Source organism: Pezoporus occidentalis, unplaced genomic scaffold (assembly GCF_034315485.1).
Source record: "Pezoporus occidentalis ecotype Australia unplaced genomic scaffold, CSIRO_AGI_Poc_V1 ctg377, whole genome shotgun sequence".
NCBI classification, from domain to species: Eukaryota; Metazoa; Chordata; class Aves; order Psittaciformes; family Psittacidae; genus Pezoporus; species Pezoporus occidentalis.
Window position 1 is genome coordinate 42,443 of NW_026915699.1, and position 16,710 is coordinate 59,152.

Sequence of the window (16,710 nt, forward strand, 5' to 3'; positions counted from 1 at the left end):
GAGGTGATTTGTATTTAAGACAGTTGGCTTTCAGATGCTGGGGGGGAGGGGAAATTAAATAATTGAAAGCTAGTGGGGAAGGGGAGAGCCCTGGATAGAGGGAGAGGACAAGAGTTTCTCACCATCTAGAAGGGTTTCAGCTCACCTGCATCTGTTGCATAGATGCAGACTTAAAACCTAAGACAAGAAAGTCTTCCTCATGTCCATGCAGCGTCAGAGCATTCCCCAGGGATGGGCTGGGCTGCGGTGGATGAACCAAGAGGCTTCTCCAGGGATGGCTGTTGCTGAGCTGCGCTGAGCAGCCAGGGCAAAAGGTCTGGCCAAGTAGGGCAGGGACCTGCTGGCCCTAATGTCTTGGTGTGATGCGATTCCCTTGGCCACACCAGACTGCCCTTCCCTTCCCTCCCCTCCTGCCTCTGCCTTTCTTTGCTGCTGACTCCAGCTCTCAGCTCCTGGCATGTTTTAAGCAATGACTGCAATTTTCCAGCCCAGGTCCAAATGTTTGGGAAAACTTACTGGTAAACTGCTACCACAGCAGCTACAGGAGGGCAAGGCTGAAGGGCACAGTGCTGGCCATGAGCCTCTGCAGGGCAGACACACAAAGAGCATGGCTTGCTGATGAAAACTTGGATTAAGAGCATCACAGGATGTTTCTTGAGATGTCGGAGCAAAAGGAGAAGCCCCTGGGGCAACCTTTGGTGGATGGGGAAACTGAGGCACAAATGGTAGAAATTAATCACCTAGGGAAAGGCCAGTGGTCTGAATGCTACTTGCCTAAAAGTTCAGTAGGGTGGGATGTGGAGCTTAGGCTTGGTCTAAACCAGCCCTGTTTTGCTTCTATACACCACAGCTCCTTTCAGCTGATTTCTTTCTTCTGAACCACTTTGTTCCGGTTCTGCCTAAAACCAAGAGCAACAGAAGGCTGCAGGTTTGTGCAGGAAACCAGGATCCAGCTGCCTGCTCATGCTCTCCTTTCCCCACTGGGTGCAGACCTCAGGTCCTCCCCCCCCCAGTGCCATGAGGTCTCAGCAGGGTTTGGCACCAGCCTTCGCCTCTGGAAACTGGAGACTGAGCAGTGCCTTCTGCACTTGACCCCGAAGCTTCATTTACCAAAGCCTGATTTTAACCTTGACCCAAACTTGTGCCTTGCTGCGAATGAGAAGAGGGAATCTGTTCCCAGCCCAGGAAAGCCTCAGATATCCTTCTAATATCCCTCCTATGCCCTAAGGAGATTCCAGCAACCATGGCCCATTAGACAGTGCATTAGGGCCGGGCAGGTGACTTTTAGTCAGACTGGTCAGCTGAAGATCTAAGGCTGAGGTCAGATTAGGCTGCCTGAGCTGAAGCTAACGAGTTGGGAGACAGCCGGGGGAATGGAAGTCAAAAATCAATAACCTGGGAAGAGCTGATGCTTTTCCATGTGCCACTCGTGTTTACTGACTCTGTGCAGAAAGGAGGGAAGCTTTAGGAACTTCTCTTAGTGCCTGGTGTTGAACCCCTGGGTGTTCTCTTCCCAGTTTTCTCTCCCAGAGTTCGGGTGTGATTCAGACCTTGTGCATCCTCCCAGAGCGTCATGTTTTCTCCTGAAAAGGCACCCTGTGCCTGACCCTCATATAACTAGATGAGTCTAAGAAAATAACACATTTTTATATATGTAAAAGTCTTAAAATTCCTAAAGGGGCCAACAAGACACCTGGAGAGGGGCTTTGGACAAGGGCCTGTAGGGACAGGCCAAGGGGAATGGCTTTAACCTGCCCGAGGGGAGACCGAGATGAGCTCTTAGGCCAAAGCTCTTCCCCATGAGGGTGCTGAGGTGCTGGCACAGGGTGCCCAGAGAAGCTGTGGCTGCCCCATCCCTGGCAGTGCTCAAGGCCAGGTTGGACACCGGGGCTTGGAGCAAGCTGCTCTAGTGGAAGGTGTCCCTGCCCATGGCAGGGCTTGGAACTGGAGGAGCTTTAAGGTCCCTTCCAACACAAACCAGGCTGGGATTCTGCGATCTCAAGTCTTCAAAGGAAAAGGACACACCAAAGGGGCTATCTCTCATTTGGAGTCAGGGGAAACTGAGGCACAAAGGGTGGATGTGGGTCGTTAGACACCACCCAGCTGGCCAGTGGGGATGGGAAGAGAGTCAGCTCCTGGAAGACCCAAGTAGATTGATGTGGAGTTAATGCCATTGGATGGAAATTAAAAAATTGAGGGGGCTTTGTACAACATTTGTTCCCCCCCCCCAACACCTACATGAGCTTTGAGGTCCCTTCTAACCCATTTGTGATTCTGTGAAAAACAGTTTTTCTAAATCTGGTGCCTATTCAAAGAGGAACCAAGCTCCCATTGTCCCAGAATTTCCTTCTAGGATATAGTGACTGGAAGGGCAAAGGGCTGGGGAAGGTGGTAACTCCCTGTTGCTGAAGGTGGTAACTCGCTGCTGCTGAAGGCGGTAACTCCCTGCTGCTGAAGGTGGTAACTCCCTGCTGCTGAAGGTGCTGGTATTCAGGTGCAGCACCCGCATACCTTTCCTTCAAGGAAAGCTCTTGGGAAAAACCCTTTTCCATTCATTTCTTCGGGGCGAGGACAAGCAGCATTTCTGTTCTCCTCCCCCCGCCCGCCTGTGCCGGGGCGGCCATGCAGCCCGTGCCCTCTGCGCTGCCGGGGCAGCCGCGGCTCGGCGGGAGGCATCCGCCCACCGCTGCGTCCCTCCCTCCTGCTCCGTGCCCGGTGGCCGGAGCAGATGGCTGCGGGGAGCCGGCCAGCCCCGTGAGCACGGGCAGAGCAGGGCTCTCTCGTCATATGCTGTGATCAACAGCTCTGCAGGCTGCGGGGCAGCTCTGTGGTGGGACAGAGGCGTCTCCTGCCCCTGCGAGCCCAGCCGTGGCGCTTGCAGCCTTGGGTGTTTGCAGGGAATGCTCAGATCCTGAGGGCTGTAGGCTAGGCTGGGAGGTGGTACCTCTGCCTGGGGGAGGCGGGGGAAATGGGTTCCTGGCCCCAGCGGTGTGAGCGGTCATATAGCTTAAGGCTGCCCATCAACAGCCCTGCCGCCACCCCGCTGAGAAGGTGCTGAAGGAGAAGCAAGGCAGCAGAGGAAAGCTCTGGATGCTGCATTGCACGCTATGGCAGCACTGGGGAGACTGGGGATGTGCCAATAGCTAGTTCAGGCACAGAATTCACTTAAAATGAGTGTTCTGTGTTTCCAGAAGCCTCCTTGTCCCTCCTTAAAGCCTCATCTGCACAGGACAGATGCTGCTCCCTGAGCTGCTCAGCTAAGCCCTCCTTGCTTGTCCCCTTTCCTGCTACATAGCTGGTGTGTGCATCCCTGTGTGTCTCCCCTTGCCTCCTATGGGTCACAGCTACGTACAAAAGAGGAAAGGTGTGTATGCAGAGGCAATTCCGATGGCTTTCTAGCTTCCAGCAGCAGAGAGTTAAGGGTCTCTGGAGCCAGCAGGTTCAGTTGGAACATCGTAGGTCTCTGCCTCAATTGTGGGTGTCGTCTCTGCTTGTGCCTTCTCCACATCCCATGCTTTGGGGTGTGGGAAATCACTGCCTTTGTTTTCATTAGATCTGCTGCCAGATCCCTGCCCAATCTACAGCCTTACATCCCTACATCAGCTTCTCTGAGATGTGTTGGGTGGTGAGCCTGGAATTTATACTGGAGATTCAGGATTTAAATGGAGAGATGGAGGAAAACTTACATGCTCACATCTAGAAGGTAAGGTGGCCTCTTGGATTTTTCCTAGTAACACCTATTGCCCAAAACTTCTGAGAAGATTTCTTATGTTACATGTTCAAAAAAAGAAAAATAAGGGCAGAATCAAGGCACAGAGGCTGTGAAAGCATTGCATCTGTAGATATAGGCTTTTCTGGGAAACAAAATCAATGCTAACCAGTATATCACAGAGCTACACAAGAACAGCTGGAAGAAGCCCTAAATATTTATTATTAATACCAAAGCTGTTTATTTTCCACATATTAAATAGGTCATAGAACTCATCTAATCAAACCTCTGTGTATGGTGCTGGCTCTGCTGGATTGGAGAAAGATATCGCTTTTGAGGTCTGAGCAGAGTTGGGACCAGATGAGTCCCGGCTTGGGCTGGGCAAGCTGTGCTCCTCCAGAGTTAGAGCCCTAGGTAAGAGCTGTAGGAGGCTGAAAGTCTCCTTCTCATGTAACTGTGTTCTCTCCTGGCATCTCCCAGGATGCAGTCTGGAAATGCGACCAAGAGGAGTGCTCAAAGCAGGGTTTGCAGGTTCAAGTCTCAGCCCATCCAGGGATTCCCTGTGTCAGGATGGATAAACCACTTACACCGGGGTTCAGTCTGGAGTAGGATTGCACAAACCAGCCCTCTGGGATCCTAGAAATGACTGGGAGGCTCGTGGTGGCAGCAAATGTGTTTTCCTCCCTTCAGAGACAGCATTAAGCAAATACCTACAAAGCTGCCTGAGCTTCAGAGCCTGAAATCTTGAAGGTAGCTGGATGTTTAAGTGCATCAGGACCTGATTGCTGCCAAGTCCAGGTGTCAGGGGGGAAATAAGCGTTGTACAAAGTCCCCTGCATTTTACAATCCCCATCCACTGGCGTCAACCCCACATCAATCTACTCTGGCCCTCCAGGATCTAAGAAAAGCTGAGTATCCTCTTTGACTTTCCTCCCAAAGCCAGTGAAGCCCCTATTCCTACCCTCATAGCAATGTGAAGTACAATGCCAGGCTCCAGAGCTGACTCTCTTCCCATCCCCACTAGCCAGCTGGGTAGTGTCTAATGACCCACTCTCACCCATCAGTTTCCCCTGATTCCAAATGAGAGGTAGCCCCATTGGTGCATCCTTTTCCTTTGAAGACATTGCCAAATCCCAGACCAGTTTGTGTTGGAAGAGACCTTAAAGCTGCTCCGGTTCCAAGCCCTGCCATGGGCAGGGACACCTTCCACTAGAGCAGCTTGCTCCAAGCCCCTGTGTCCAACTTCGCCCTGAGCAGTGCTAGGGATGGGGCAGCCACAGCCTCTCTGGCAGCGCCAGAGCTTCTCACAGTGCCTCAGCACCCTCCCAGGGAAGAGCTTCTGCCTAAGAGCTCAGCTCAGTCTCCCCTTGGGCAGGTTAAAGCCATTCCCATTGGCCTGTCCCTACAGGCCCTTGTCCAAAGCACCTCTCCAGCTTTCCTGCAGCCCCTTCAGGCACTGGAGCTGCTCTAAGGTCTCCCCTTAAGGAGCCTTCTCTTCTCCAGGCTGAATGTATGGACCAACTTGCAGCAAAAAGCACTTCTCCCTTCCAGCCATGCTTGTTGTGTATGTGCCTGTCTGGCTTCATGGCTTTGTCACACGCGTGTGCACATTCTTCTCTGCACACGGCAGCTCCAGCGCCAGGACCAGGCTTCTTTCCTTGCAAATCCTCCTCACCACGTATTTACATGGAAGGTGGTGCCTTGCTATACATTAACATTGAAAACCAAACAGCCGGCCCATCAGGAGCATCGCTCTGAGGGATGGCAGCACATTGCAAACATCAAGTAAGTAATTTGTCCAACATCGGTGATAATAAGCTACACAGAGCAGTAAGAACATAAGCACAGGCAGGGCTTTGTGTGTGTATATTTTTATTCCCTTTTTTTTTCTTCTTTTTCTTTTTTTCTAAAGGAACCTCTGAGGGGAAAAAAAAAAAAAGAAGAAGAGACATGAATGATTCATAGATGCAAGGGGGGAAAAGACGGAGGGAGAGGGGGAGAAAGAGAGAGAGATTAAGAGAGAGGAGCTTCAAAGTGACTGGAGCCGATTTGAAGTCCTGAGTGTTCCTGTGCTGGGTAGGCCAGTAATTCACCAGAGAGGCCCCGTCAAGCTCCCTCCGCCCCGGCCTCATCCCTGCTGCCTCCTCCTCCTCTCCTGCAAACGCAGCCTCCAAATCACAAGTTCAAAGTTCACCATCATCTAATGATGTGGAGGCCTCGCAGACCCTCTGTGAGTGGCATCTGTTTATAGGCATGGCCCTTCCCTGGTGGTTTAGCCTGGCTTAAAATAAAGCATAGAAATACAGAATTGGAACCAAGGAGGAAGAGTGGAATGAGATGCAGGGCTCTTTTTTAAAAAAAAAAAAAAAGTATAAAAAATCTGCTAATGGTGAAGTGCTTTTGATTCTGAATATTAAAAAAGCCCATTAGACTTAAATGTAATGAGAATATTAACGCTACTGCCTTGATTTGTATTCACTGGCTACCACAGATATACTTTGGGAGTGGGAAAGGAGAATATAGCTCACACCCAGAGGGAAGCTGTCGCCCTGGTTAGGGAGTGATGAGCTTCCGTGATGGAGGGACCACTTTTGCCCCTCTCCATCTCTCATCCACCTCTCATGATCCCATCTGTTGGAGCGATGGGGACTTTGAAAGCATCTCCATGCTGGAAAAACTGGTGGTGTCACCCCCAGCGTGGTTAAAACTCATCATCCTTCTGAAATTCAGGCATTTCAAAACTTGTTTTTTCTGTACTTGGATAGGGGAATTCCTTGTCCGGGGAATTCCTTCTCCAGGGAATATGAGTCTTGAGATGATTTATTTGTCCTTAGTTTATTCCAAATCACCATTACAATGCTGCTCCTTCCTAATGTTGTAATTACATGCACATTCTGTCATGACAAATCTGCAGAAGAAACAAGTGATGCCTAGGACCAGTCCTGTAAGACCACTCATTGCTTATGTGTCACAAAGTAAATGACACAGTAATGAATGGCTAATACTCTCATTAGCATTACATGCTTACTTTATTTTATTAATCAAAGGCAGTAACATTCACTGGCCTAATGAAACAGTTTGATGTTTTAATACTTCTGAAAGATGGGACAAAAGATAAGGGCTCAGTACTAATTGGGGTAGTAGCTGATTGTCGGAAGACCATTTGAAATGATTTCCTGAGCTAAAATAAAGATATCAAACACTGCAAATGTTCCCATTTGCAAGAGGAAATGAACAGAAATAAAACTGGAGGCTCTAAAAGAATGTTAAAAATAGAAGAAATAATATAGCTGGCCATATTATGACATGAGAAAGATGTCATGACATGTTGTGAATGCTAACAAGTAATGAGATATGCAGAACTCCAACAGAAACATAAAGAAATTCTATTGAACAACTAATGCTGTTAGACCAAAGTTAATATATAATTTCATAGTGGACTTTCAGGGATTTCTGAATTATTTTTAGGAAGTGAAATATTCCAAACCCAGTGGAAATCAAAATCAAGTGATTTTGCACGAATGTTTCTGTTGTGACTTGGGCATTTTAGAAGGAAAACCTTGGTGCTGAGGATTTCTTGGAGCCCTGATCCCAGCTAGAGCTGAATAGATGTTGAAATTTTTAACAAATAGCTGCAGTGTAGGCAATGGTGAGCTGTTTACAGACTTCCATTGAAGCAAGAATTGCTTCCAAACTGGGAAGGAGGTGACACAAAGCAAGGAAAAGTTTGTGCAGGGGTTTCTTTTAAGATTGGGCTAAGGAAATGAGAGTTTGACTTAAATGGGAGCAAAGGGGGAAAACCTCTGTTCTGAGCAGGAAACTCTCTAGTCATTGCTCAGACCTGGGTTGCTCTGTGGCTTCCTTTCCTTCCAAGCATCCTCCCCTTTTTCCGCCTTGTTTAAGCTATCATCTGTAAGCAAAACCATAAAGGAAAGCCTTGATGTCTCTTACAGCAGGTGGCATGGTCTGTTAAACCTTTCAAAGACTACTTGTGACCAATAGCTTGGTGCTCTTCTCTGTCCCTGACTGATTGAAGTCTGAAGCAATAACTGGGGGTTCCTTAATCTTTGACAGCCCTTTGGCTTGAGCCAAATGCTCTTTGCCTGTGCTGAAGAGCTGGGACCTGAAAACTTGTGAGTTATTGCTCCAGACACCACAATACTTTCAACAACACCAAGGAGCAAGGGATTTACAGGGATTTGGGACTCTGTGGTTGTAGAGCAACATATGTCCTCCATGCAGATATCTCCATACTCTGCTTGCCTATGCCAGGAAGAAGGGATGGGGAGAAATCCTGCCTCAGCAGAAAGACCATGACAAAAGTTATGCTGCAAGCCCTGACCTAAGCTGTGAAAGACCATGGATGGAAGAGGGCTGAAGTCTGACCATCTGCAGAAGGTAGTGACCTTTGGTGTTGTGCCTGAATCTCTATGCTGACTATGGAGCAGACCAGGACAGTCGATGGTCTGAATCTTTCCTTGTCCTCTTAAACTGAAAAGCTCAAGGGGGTGGACCAAGGATGACTCTTCTGTTGTTGTATTGGGATTCCCTTAAAATGTCATCTCCATGTGATGAATAATGAATAGGAACTTATGTAAACCTGATTTTATCAACTGCCAGCAAAGTTTGAGCTGAAGTTGCAGCCTTCTAGCAGAGGCTAGTGGAGCTCTTGATGTAGTGGAATCCAATGATGCTCGGCCTGCTGGTCCTCACAGAGAGCTTGGGCTGCTTGTGTTGCCACTGCAGCCTGAAATGTGATTTTCCCTAGAGGAAAATTCCCATTGCAATGCACACACAAGAAAGCACAATTAACTTCACTGGAGGAGCCTTACGCCTCCTTTCCTTGAGTGTTGTGTAATTAAAACCTTGGTCTTGTTAATACATTAGTAAGATGTTTGCATATAATTCATCAAATGTTTATGAAAATGCGTAACATATAATCCTGACAAACAAGCTGCTTAATTGAGATAAGGGATGGGAAGCCTTGTGAATTTTTAATAAAAAGGGGGAAAGCAAGCGTGCTACGTTAATCAGATGAAGTTATCTCATTCGATATATTCAAGTGTCTTCTCTAGAGCACATTTTATTTAATATATTACACAAAAGGAATATCTTGATCCCACAAAGCGATTTGCATAGAAAACCCTCTCTTGCAGCAAACATACCATTGTCTTGAGGCATTCCCTCAGCTATTGATCAAGGTCTTAGTTTTTGGTTCTTGACAGAAAACAACAATTAAACCTGCCTGGGATTTGCAATTCCTGTAGCTGGGAGAGGAACGACTCATGCCAGCCGATGCCCGGGTGCCTTCCTCCAAGTGAGCAGTTAACTCCATCACGTAGCATCAGCGGTGACGTCAGGACACAGGACACGGTGGTGAACTGAGCTTTGTTTCCACCTGATCCAAGACCACGCAGAAGCAATAGTAGGCAGAGAGCCTTTTGTTTACTTCAGATATGATAATTGTCTGCTCCTTTTTGCCTCTTTTCACCCAGGTTAATGATCGTGGGATGGTTTATCTTGCCTCTCGTGAGTTATCTGAAAATTGGATGTCCAAACCAAAGCTAGACATGCCAGCCAATGAGCTGCAAGTCTTTTTTTTAATCTCATTATAAATACTTAAATGCTTTGTATACGGATGTTTCAGTGAGGACAGAGGTATCCTGATTGGGCAGGGCTCTGAGCAACCTGGTCTAGTTGAAGATGTCCCTGCTCATTGTAGGGGGTTGGACTAAATGAACTTTAAAGGTCTCTCCCAATGCAAACTATCCTATGATTCTATCCCACTGTGGCCATCGCCTCTTGGAGCAAGAGGCTGTGAGACCATACCTCTTGTAGATCTCCCTCTTAGCGTAAGAAATCTCCACAAGCGACTTAGGTGCTGGTGTGCACTTAACTATAGATACAGAGTCTGAACCCAGATTTGCCTGTTTTGTTTCCTCCACCTCCTCACAATCACATTGGGATAATACTGTTTAAACCTGAATTTAATGGGAGGAGGAAACTGTTCAAAAGTGCAATGTTCAAAGGTCAACCTGAACTTTCTAATCACTGATTTAATTAAAGTTTTGAAAGTAATTCTTTCAGGACAGGAGAAAAGAAAAAAGTAAAGCTTAGGAATGGAGGACAGAATGGAACAGAAGGAAAGAATGGATGGAGAAGAAGGGCTTGGAGCAGGAAGAGACAGAGGTTTACAACTGGTATTAATGAAAGGCATCTTTGTCTTGGGAGAATGGACACTGAACATTGAGTCTGGACTAGAGCACCAACACATTGTCTTGCTTTGGCTTCCCTGCAAGGTCCTTCTCCTGTTCCAGATTCTGCTGCTGCACACCCTGTTCAGGGGCTGGCAGCAGACAAGGGGGAAGCTGCAATTAGGAACACAAGGTGAAAATTGCTCCAGCCCAACAAAGCTCATCATAGCGCGTTTGACTGTGCTCCCAAAGTACTTGCTCAGAGCAAGCCAGTGATGAAGAAACACAGGCTACGTGGTTTAAAAAGCTCCCAGCCCAGAGTCAGCATTTCTGCCCTGACCCGCCTCATGTATTATTTAGCACAGGACTTGTTGATGCGCACTTATATTCTCCTCCCAGTGGAGTTGATGATCTTCCTCCCCCTGAACAGCCTTGCTGCTCTCTTCCCACACAGACACCACGATCGGTGGCCTGTGGATGGAGCAGGGCTGGGCTGGTGCTCACCCCTTGAGAGATAAGGATGTGAGGTTAAAGGATGGAGGTGGTGGCCATGGCTGGCACTGGCAATGGGAGGAGGATTGGAAGAAGGGTCTATGGGAGAAAGAAAAGAGGGAGAAGTGCAGTTGGAAGTGAGTGGTGTTAATGAAATATTCAGCAGTGGTGGGCCTAGATGCATTGCCGAAATTGCAGAAGCAGAGATGATTAATATTTAACTGGGTAAGCTGCCACTTGGCTGCTCTCTGCACATAGATTCCACCCCCCCATGCACACACACCCCCTTGGTCCTTCTTCCCACCCTCATCCAACTCCCCCAAACTCCTGCCCAGCCCAAGCCAATGGCTCCCACTCTTGTGGTGTGGGCAGGGGAGGTTCCCAGGCCCCTCCATGAGATCTTCCCCCAAGGGAGGACAGGGCCAAAAGTTGCCTGGTGGGAAACGTGCCAGGAGGAGGGTTGTCAAGAGAAAGCACGTAATTCATTTTTCATGGGGTTGGGAGAGCAGGTTGTCCTATTTAGTCACATTAGATGCTCTGTTAACACAACAGAAAGGAAAAAAAAAAAAGGATGAATAAATGCTGGTAGTGGAAGAAGCCTGTTCTCTGAGAAAATAGGGACTGGTCTTTCAGAGGGTTAAGTGTTTTGGCTCCAGCCAAGTGTCCCTTGGGATGTTCCATGTAGATGATGGACAGCTAAGAACTCAGGGAGTGCATGAGGCTCTTCATCAGCTCTTTTGCTGCAGGTGCAATGGCCCAAAGTTGGTTGATATTTGGGACATTCCCACCTAGCCTCTCCATCTGGTATGGAGACAGGTGAGTCCCAGCAGACTGGAGAAGCTCCCTATAAACATCCCCGATAATAGATCCCCCCTTGTCCTTGTGCAAACCCTCCCCAAGCTCAGACATCTCCTCAGGAGCTGTGTTGTGGTTGTGCTGTTACTGTGCTCACTTGAGCTGCCTGTGGTCTCCATGGGTTGAGCTTTGTTCAAACCAGTTTACTTCCATCTTCTGCCTTCTGTTATGTGTTTAGGTACCTGCATCTCAGCATCTGACCCATAGAAGAACGTGAAGGATACCCTGGAGATCCTGCTAGAGACTGAAAAATGGGAGCACCTTCCAAGAGCAGTTTGTATCTTAGAGGGACAGAATCAACTTCCAACAGGAAAGGAAACCTCAGGTAATGTGCCTCCTCAGTTCAGTGTATAATTTAAATAGAAAGATAATATTTAGGAGTATAGTTAGGAGTAATCAGGTCTGTTGAGGAAATAGGATGGCATAGTCTGGACCTGCCATTTCTCCTTAGGTCTCCACACAGTTTGGCTAAATGGATGCCCTGTGGAAATGGGTGCCTGTTTTGAAACCTGGACGTTCCTCACACTGTGTTTGCAGCCCAGAGTACACCCTACACTGGCCACACATCCACAGCAGATGAACAGTCCCAGGAAACCCCCCAAAGAGCAAGGCGTCATGTACTGCGCTCTGAAATGTGCCACATATACAGTGCAAATCTCCTACACGGCTCTGCTAGATTCTTGTCATGTGCAACCAGGGTGGCAGGGGCAGAACATCCATCCCACTCCTCCCTCGTGGAGCTGCTGTCACATCAAGAAAAGGGTTAATCGGGACAGATGTAGGACGTGAAAACCGGACACAGGCAGGGGCTGGATGGCCTGTGGCAGGAGGAGGAACCCCTGTCGAAAGTCCCAGAACTAGCAAGAACAGACAACTTGAATTCTATTGTGTAAGTGGGGACTTGTCCGTGATGGTATAGTAACAACTAGAATTAGAAAGGAATAAAGAGTGAATTCTTCCTTCATCCCAAGTGTGTTCCCTCCAGGGCAAAGGTCAAGTGCATTGTGTGGCACTGTTTGGATTCAGAATAAAATAAGTGACAAAGGCGAAAACCTGGGGCATGCACAAGGACTGAATAAAGAGGAGTGTGGGCTAGACACCAGAAACCACTTGCTCACCCTAGGGGTCATTAACATGTGCAGTAGGTGACCTCATGACATGGCGCAGGGGCAATAGAGACACTAATGTGAGTCATTTAAATGCTGGCTTGAATGTATTCAACTATTGATAAACGCATCTTTCTGAGCATAGCTATTGGTAAAGTGACCAGCTCCTCCGGTAAAATGGAGACGGGGCCCCTTGCTTGCTGGAATTTAGTTTCATCTATATTCTTCATTTCTCCATGGAAAAAGGGGGCTTTGTTGGTGTCTCTCTTCAGATTGTCTCCCCATCCCATATAGATTCTATAGGCAGGGCCCACTCATGCATTCCTAGAATAACTGATTTCATTTATTTATTTATTAGTCAAGAGCTTCTTTGAGGTCCTATCACCTCTTCCTCAACTGAACTTCAGATAATCTGTTTTAGAGCTCAGGCTTTTGGGGGTTTGAGCTGCAGGCTGGTGTCTAAAGTTGGATCTGGGTTTGGGATTTTGGTTCAGAGCTGTTCCATGCTGTGATACAGCTGTTCCCAGAAAACCTGAGATGTTCTTCAGAGATGCACGTTCAAAGCAGTGGAAATCTTACGGGAATAAGTGGTGGAAGATAGCTTCATCCATCTGCTTCAAAGCCACATGAATAGATGTCAAGACTGTTGAATTTGGATCTAAGGAGTATCACAACTCCTAAACTAAACCATGACCTCATCCAAATTAATCCTTCCTTCTGATTACATCCTTAGCTTTTTCATTCAGCTTTCCTGTCTCTGATACCATCAATTCCCCTTGAGACTGTTCAGTAACCAGCACCTTGGTGTGGCAAGGAAGACACAGTTCTGCTCAGCAGGTTCTCCTCCAAATGCAGCCTTGCTGGGATGGAGTGTGTCCTGATATTTGCACCTTTATCAAGATTTTATCATGGCATATTGAAGAAGGCTTCTTGCAGACCTTGGCAGACAGAAAACTCAGGCAAAGGCTAACAAGAACTGCCACATTAACTACCCTGGCCACAGAAAAGTTGCTGCAGGGTGGAATGTTTGAAAATAACTGGTGTGCTCTTATACCAACATAACCTTTGAGAGTGCCAGGCCTGTAACTCAAGCATTAATAATGGATTACCAAAGTCAACCAGCTGCAAGGGAACCACTTCTTCCTGCTTAGATAATTCTCTTCGCTGAGAAGAAGAGCTATTGATTTTGATACTGATTCCTTCCTCCCCAGTGGAAGGGCTACACCCCACTGCCACTGCCTGTGACAGTGAGCTCTCTCCTGATCTGCACACACCAAACACATCAGCCACATTATTCTGCTCCAGGAACAGAGACAGCCCCCCAGGACCACTGAGACTGCCACTGAAGCTGTATGCACTCTTATTTCTCACCAGAAGATCCAGCTTTGCTTTTCAGTGTTGGTTTCTCATGAGACTGCAACAAGTAACTTCTCTGAGCACCGTGAACCTGGCTAGACCCCCATTGACTTTACACTATCCACAGCATAAAGGATAGGGATGAATACCAGCTTCTATCCACCACATGCAACACCAGCTGGTTGTGCAAACATCCTCACACATGAATGTCTTTGCTTTGCTATCTTCATCTATTCTGCTCTCCTGAGTCCACATTTGTGCCTGCAATCCCTGGTGGGGCTGGAGGGAGGTAGAAGATCATGTTCATGGTAAGGAAGCGTTATAGTCATGGACTGAGCTGGAAATCCATCCATTTGGTTTTAGGCCAGCCTGAAACAGGAACCATGTGCAAGTTTGTGGCGCCTTCATATAGAACCCTTCATCTGTCTTCCAAAGAAAAGAGGTGCTTGCAGTCACACAGGTCTGTGTATTCATCTGCCACCTGTCTCTTCACCATGGGGACGTTTGAGCTCATTGGCCAGCTTTAGCCACATTTAGCTGCGGTTAATAAATGCAGTCTAAAAAGATATGATGAAGTCAAAGCAGTCAGTTGTAACACCAAAACCCTACTGACAGCCTGAGATGGGGCAAGCCTGCGGCACATGTTCAACCTTAATGAGACACTCGAGAAGGCACCTGGGAAAGAAAGCCACTTAGAAAGCCCTGGGTGTGGGGCATCTTCTAGTCTGAGTTCACACTGCTCCAGACATCAGAGAATCCAACTACAAGAGGCAAACCTGCAGGGAGTTGGGCTTCATTACTTCCTCAGCTTGCGGAGTAACTTGTTTTCTTGGACCACCTTTCATCTCTTTGCAGGCATGAGCTGTGGAAACAAAGGGCTGGATGCATGACAGGATTTAGGGTGCTGTTACAAAATGGTGGGAGCAAGGGTCCTCTTTTATCTGGAGCCCTGTGGGAAGCTGGCAGTGATGACACAGCTGCGTGGCTGGGTGCTGAGCCCTCGGGCTGGGCGAGGGAGGTGGCACTAGGGCTGGTTGGGAAGGGGGATACTGGGGATCCAGACCAAGAAATAAACCCCCTCTTTTATAGCAGAAATACCAAAATGAGACATTTGGGTAGTTTGAGTCTTGTTTGTGGAAAGAAGTCAGATTGAATGAATAGTTAAAATAACTTCATGGTACAAATGGGAAGGAACCCCTGGAATTTGCTAGTTTAGGGCATAAAAATTGTTTCTGAAAAATACAAAGACACGAAACAAACAACACAACAACAACAAAAAAAAAAGACCAAAAAAAAAAAACACCAACCTACAAAACCCAGCTTTTTACCTGCTACAACCTGCTGACTGCTCGTCCTCTTGTCCTCTATGGACATGCCTTCAGCCCAAAAATCTGAGCAACCTGTGCCAGTTCTCACCACCCTCACAGGGAAGAACTTCTGCCTCATCTCAATCTACCCTCTGGCAGGTTAAAAGCCAGAGGACAGCCTTGTCCTGTCCCTCCAGGCCCTTGTCAAATACCGACAAGCTCAAATGTGCTCCTAGGTGCCATCAAACTGCGTACCTGCCATGCATGTTGGGGTTTCACCAATGGCATGTTTGCTCTCCACAAGATGCAGACTGGACTTGTGGGTTTCTCCAGCTGAAAAACCAAGCACTGGATGGGGACACACTGTCCCATAGCCCTGTGCACACACAAGGATGTGCTGAGGACTCATTTGTGTTTTCTGTGAACAACACCCTTTGGTTTTGGGCTCTATTTGTTTTCCTCTCCAGGTAGTTAAGGCTGTGTTATCTTCAGACCACTGCTTTTGTGTTAAAGTGTGTTGGCACCCCCTTCCTCAGTATTGGCTGCGACAGTCCAGGAGAGGAAGGCTTCTGTTTAACACATTGTGCACGTAACCTGACATATTGCCCAGTTTTAGTATGCTGTTTTATCAGGTCATGCAGTCCCTTTGAAGGTTCTTTGCATATTTCCAGAGCACACTATCTACAAACAACTTCTGCTTCCTCCCTTCTCAGTTGCTTACAGCCATGTTGACAATCTAAATACTACATTGCCTGATAAGCAGCAAGCTTCTCATTTGACTTATCTTCTTAAATTAAAAGTAAAACAAAGCAAGAGTCTTCTGCCATGAGACTGCTGCCCTGGAAACCATGGCTGAAGTGATAAATCTGGTTTCTCCTTCTTCAGGAACTGATTTTCCACTTGCTTAAAGCAGGTAGATGCTGGGGGGGGTGTTTACCCAACTTATACAGCAGTAAATAATTGCAATTTTTGCTGCACCTCTTTTATTCAGTGCATTTTTAAAAATAGGACTTCAAAATCAGCCAAATCAGGTTGCTTTAATCCCAAGTGAGACTTTGCATCCAGCAAAATAACAAAATGTAAGGAACTATTTGAGCAGTTATTGGGGTAAATACATGCACCAGCCAAGGATGGCCATGGCTACAGAGCCACCCTGCCCTTGAAGAGGTGCCATGTGGAGATTTCTGCATTTTCTTCTCTACAGCTGTACATGCTGGTATGGATGTAGCCTTGGGTGTCTTGTCAAGAAAAGCCCAACCTCACTGAATCGTGGATCAAGGAATATGCTGTTTATGAAAGTTGTGCTTCAGCCAAACACAAAGCTTCGGATTCAGTTCAGGAGCAACCCAATGAAACCCCATGGTCTGTGGTGCAGCAAAGACTGATGCATCTTCCAGTTCCTGGGAAGTCCAGGGGTTCTGTGGCAGCTGGTGGAAAAAGAAGTGTCTCTTTGAAGGTGTTTTTTCCCATGTCTCACACTTCACAGTCAAGGTGAGTGAATGAGCTTTGGGTAGCACTGCTGGCACTCTCTGAGGGTTGCACATGGATGCTTAGGCTCAGATGTCTCATTTTTGGATGGGTGAAACTGAGGTGTATTTTGCCTATGAGGCTGTAGGAAAGGCCTCTGGCCTGCAGTGTCAGTGTCAGAATTGATTAGGAAGATGCCTGGTGACACCAGGATACTCAATCTT

General features: G+C 47.5%; 1 long non-coding RNA gene across 1 annotated transcript; it reads left to right on the forward strand.

Moving 5' to 3' along the window:
- Window positions 1–3,263: 3,263 nt before the first annotated feature.
- Window positions 3,264–16,481, forward strand: LOC134170471 (uncharacterized). Its single transcript, XR_009967274.1, has 5 exons — window positions 3,264–3,364; window positions 3,554–3,703; window positions 7,982–8,107; window positions 11,429–11,575; window positions 16,224–16,481. It is a non-coding gene; the product is annotated as an uncharacterized LOC134170471 (long non-coding RNA).
- Window positions 16,482–16,710: the final 229 nt, after the last annotated feature.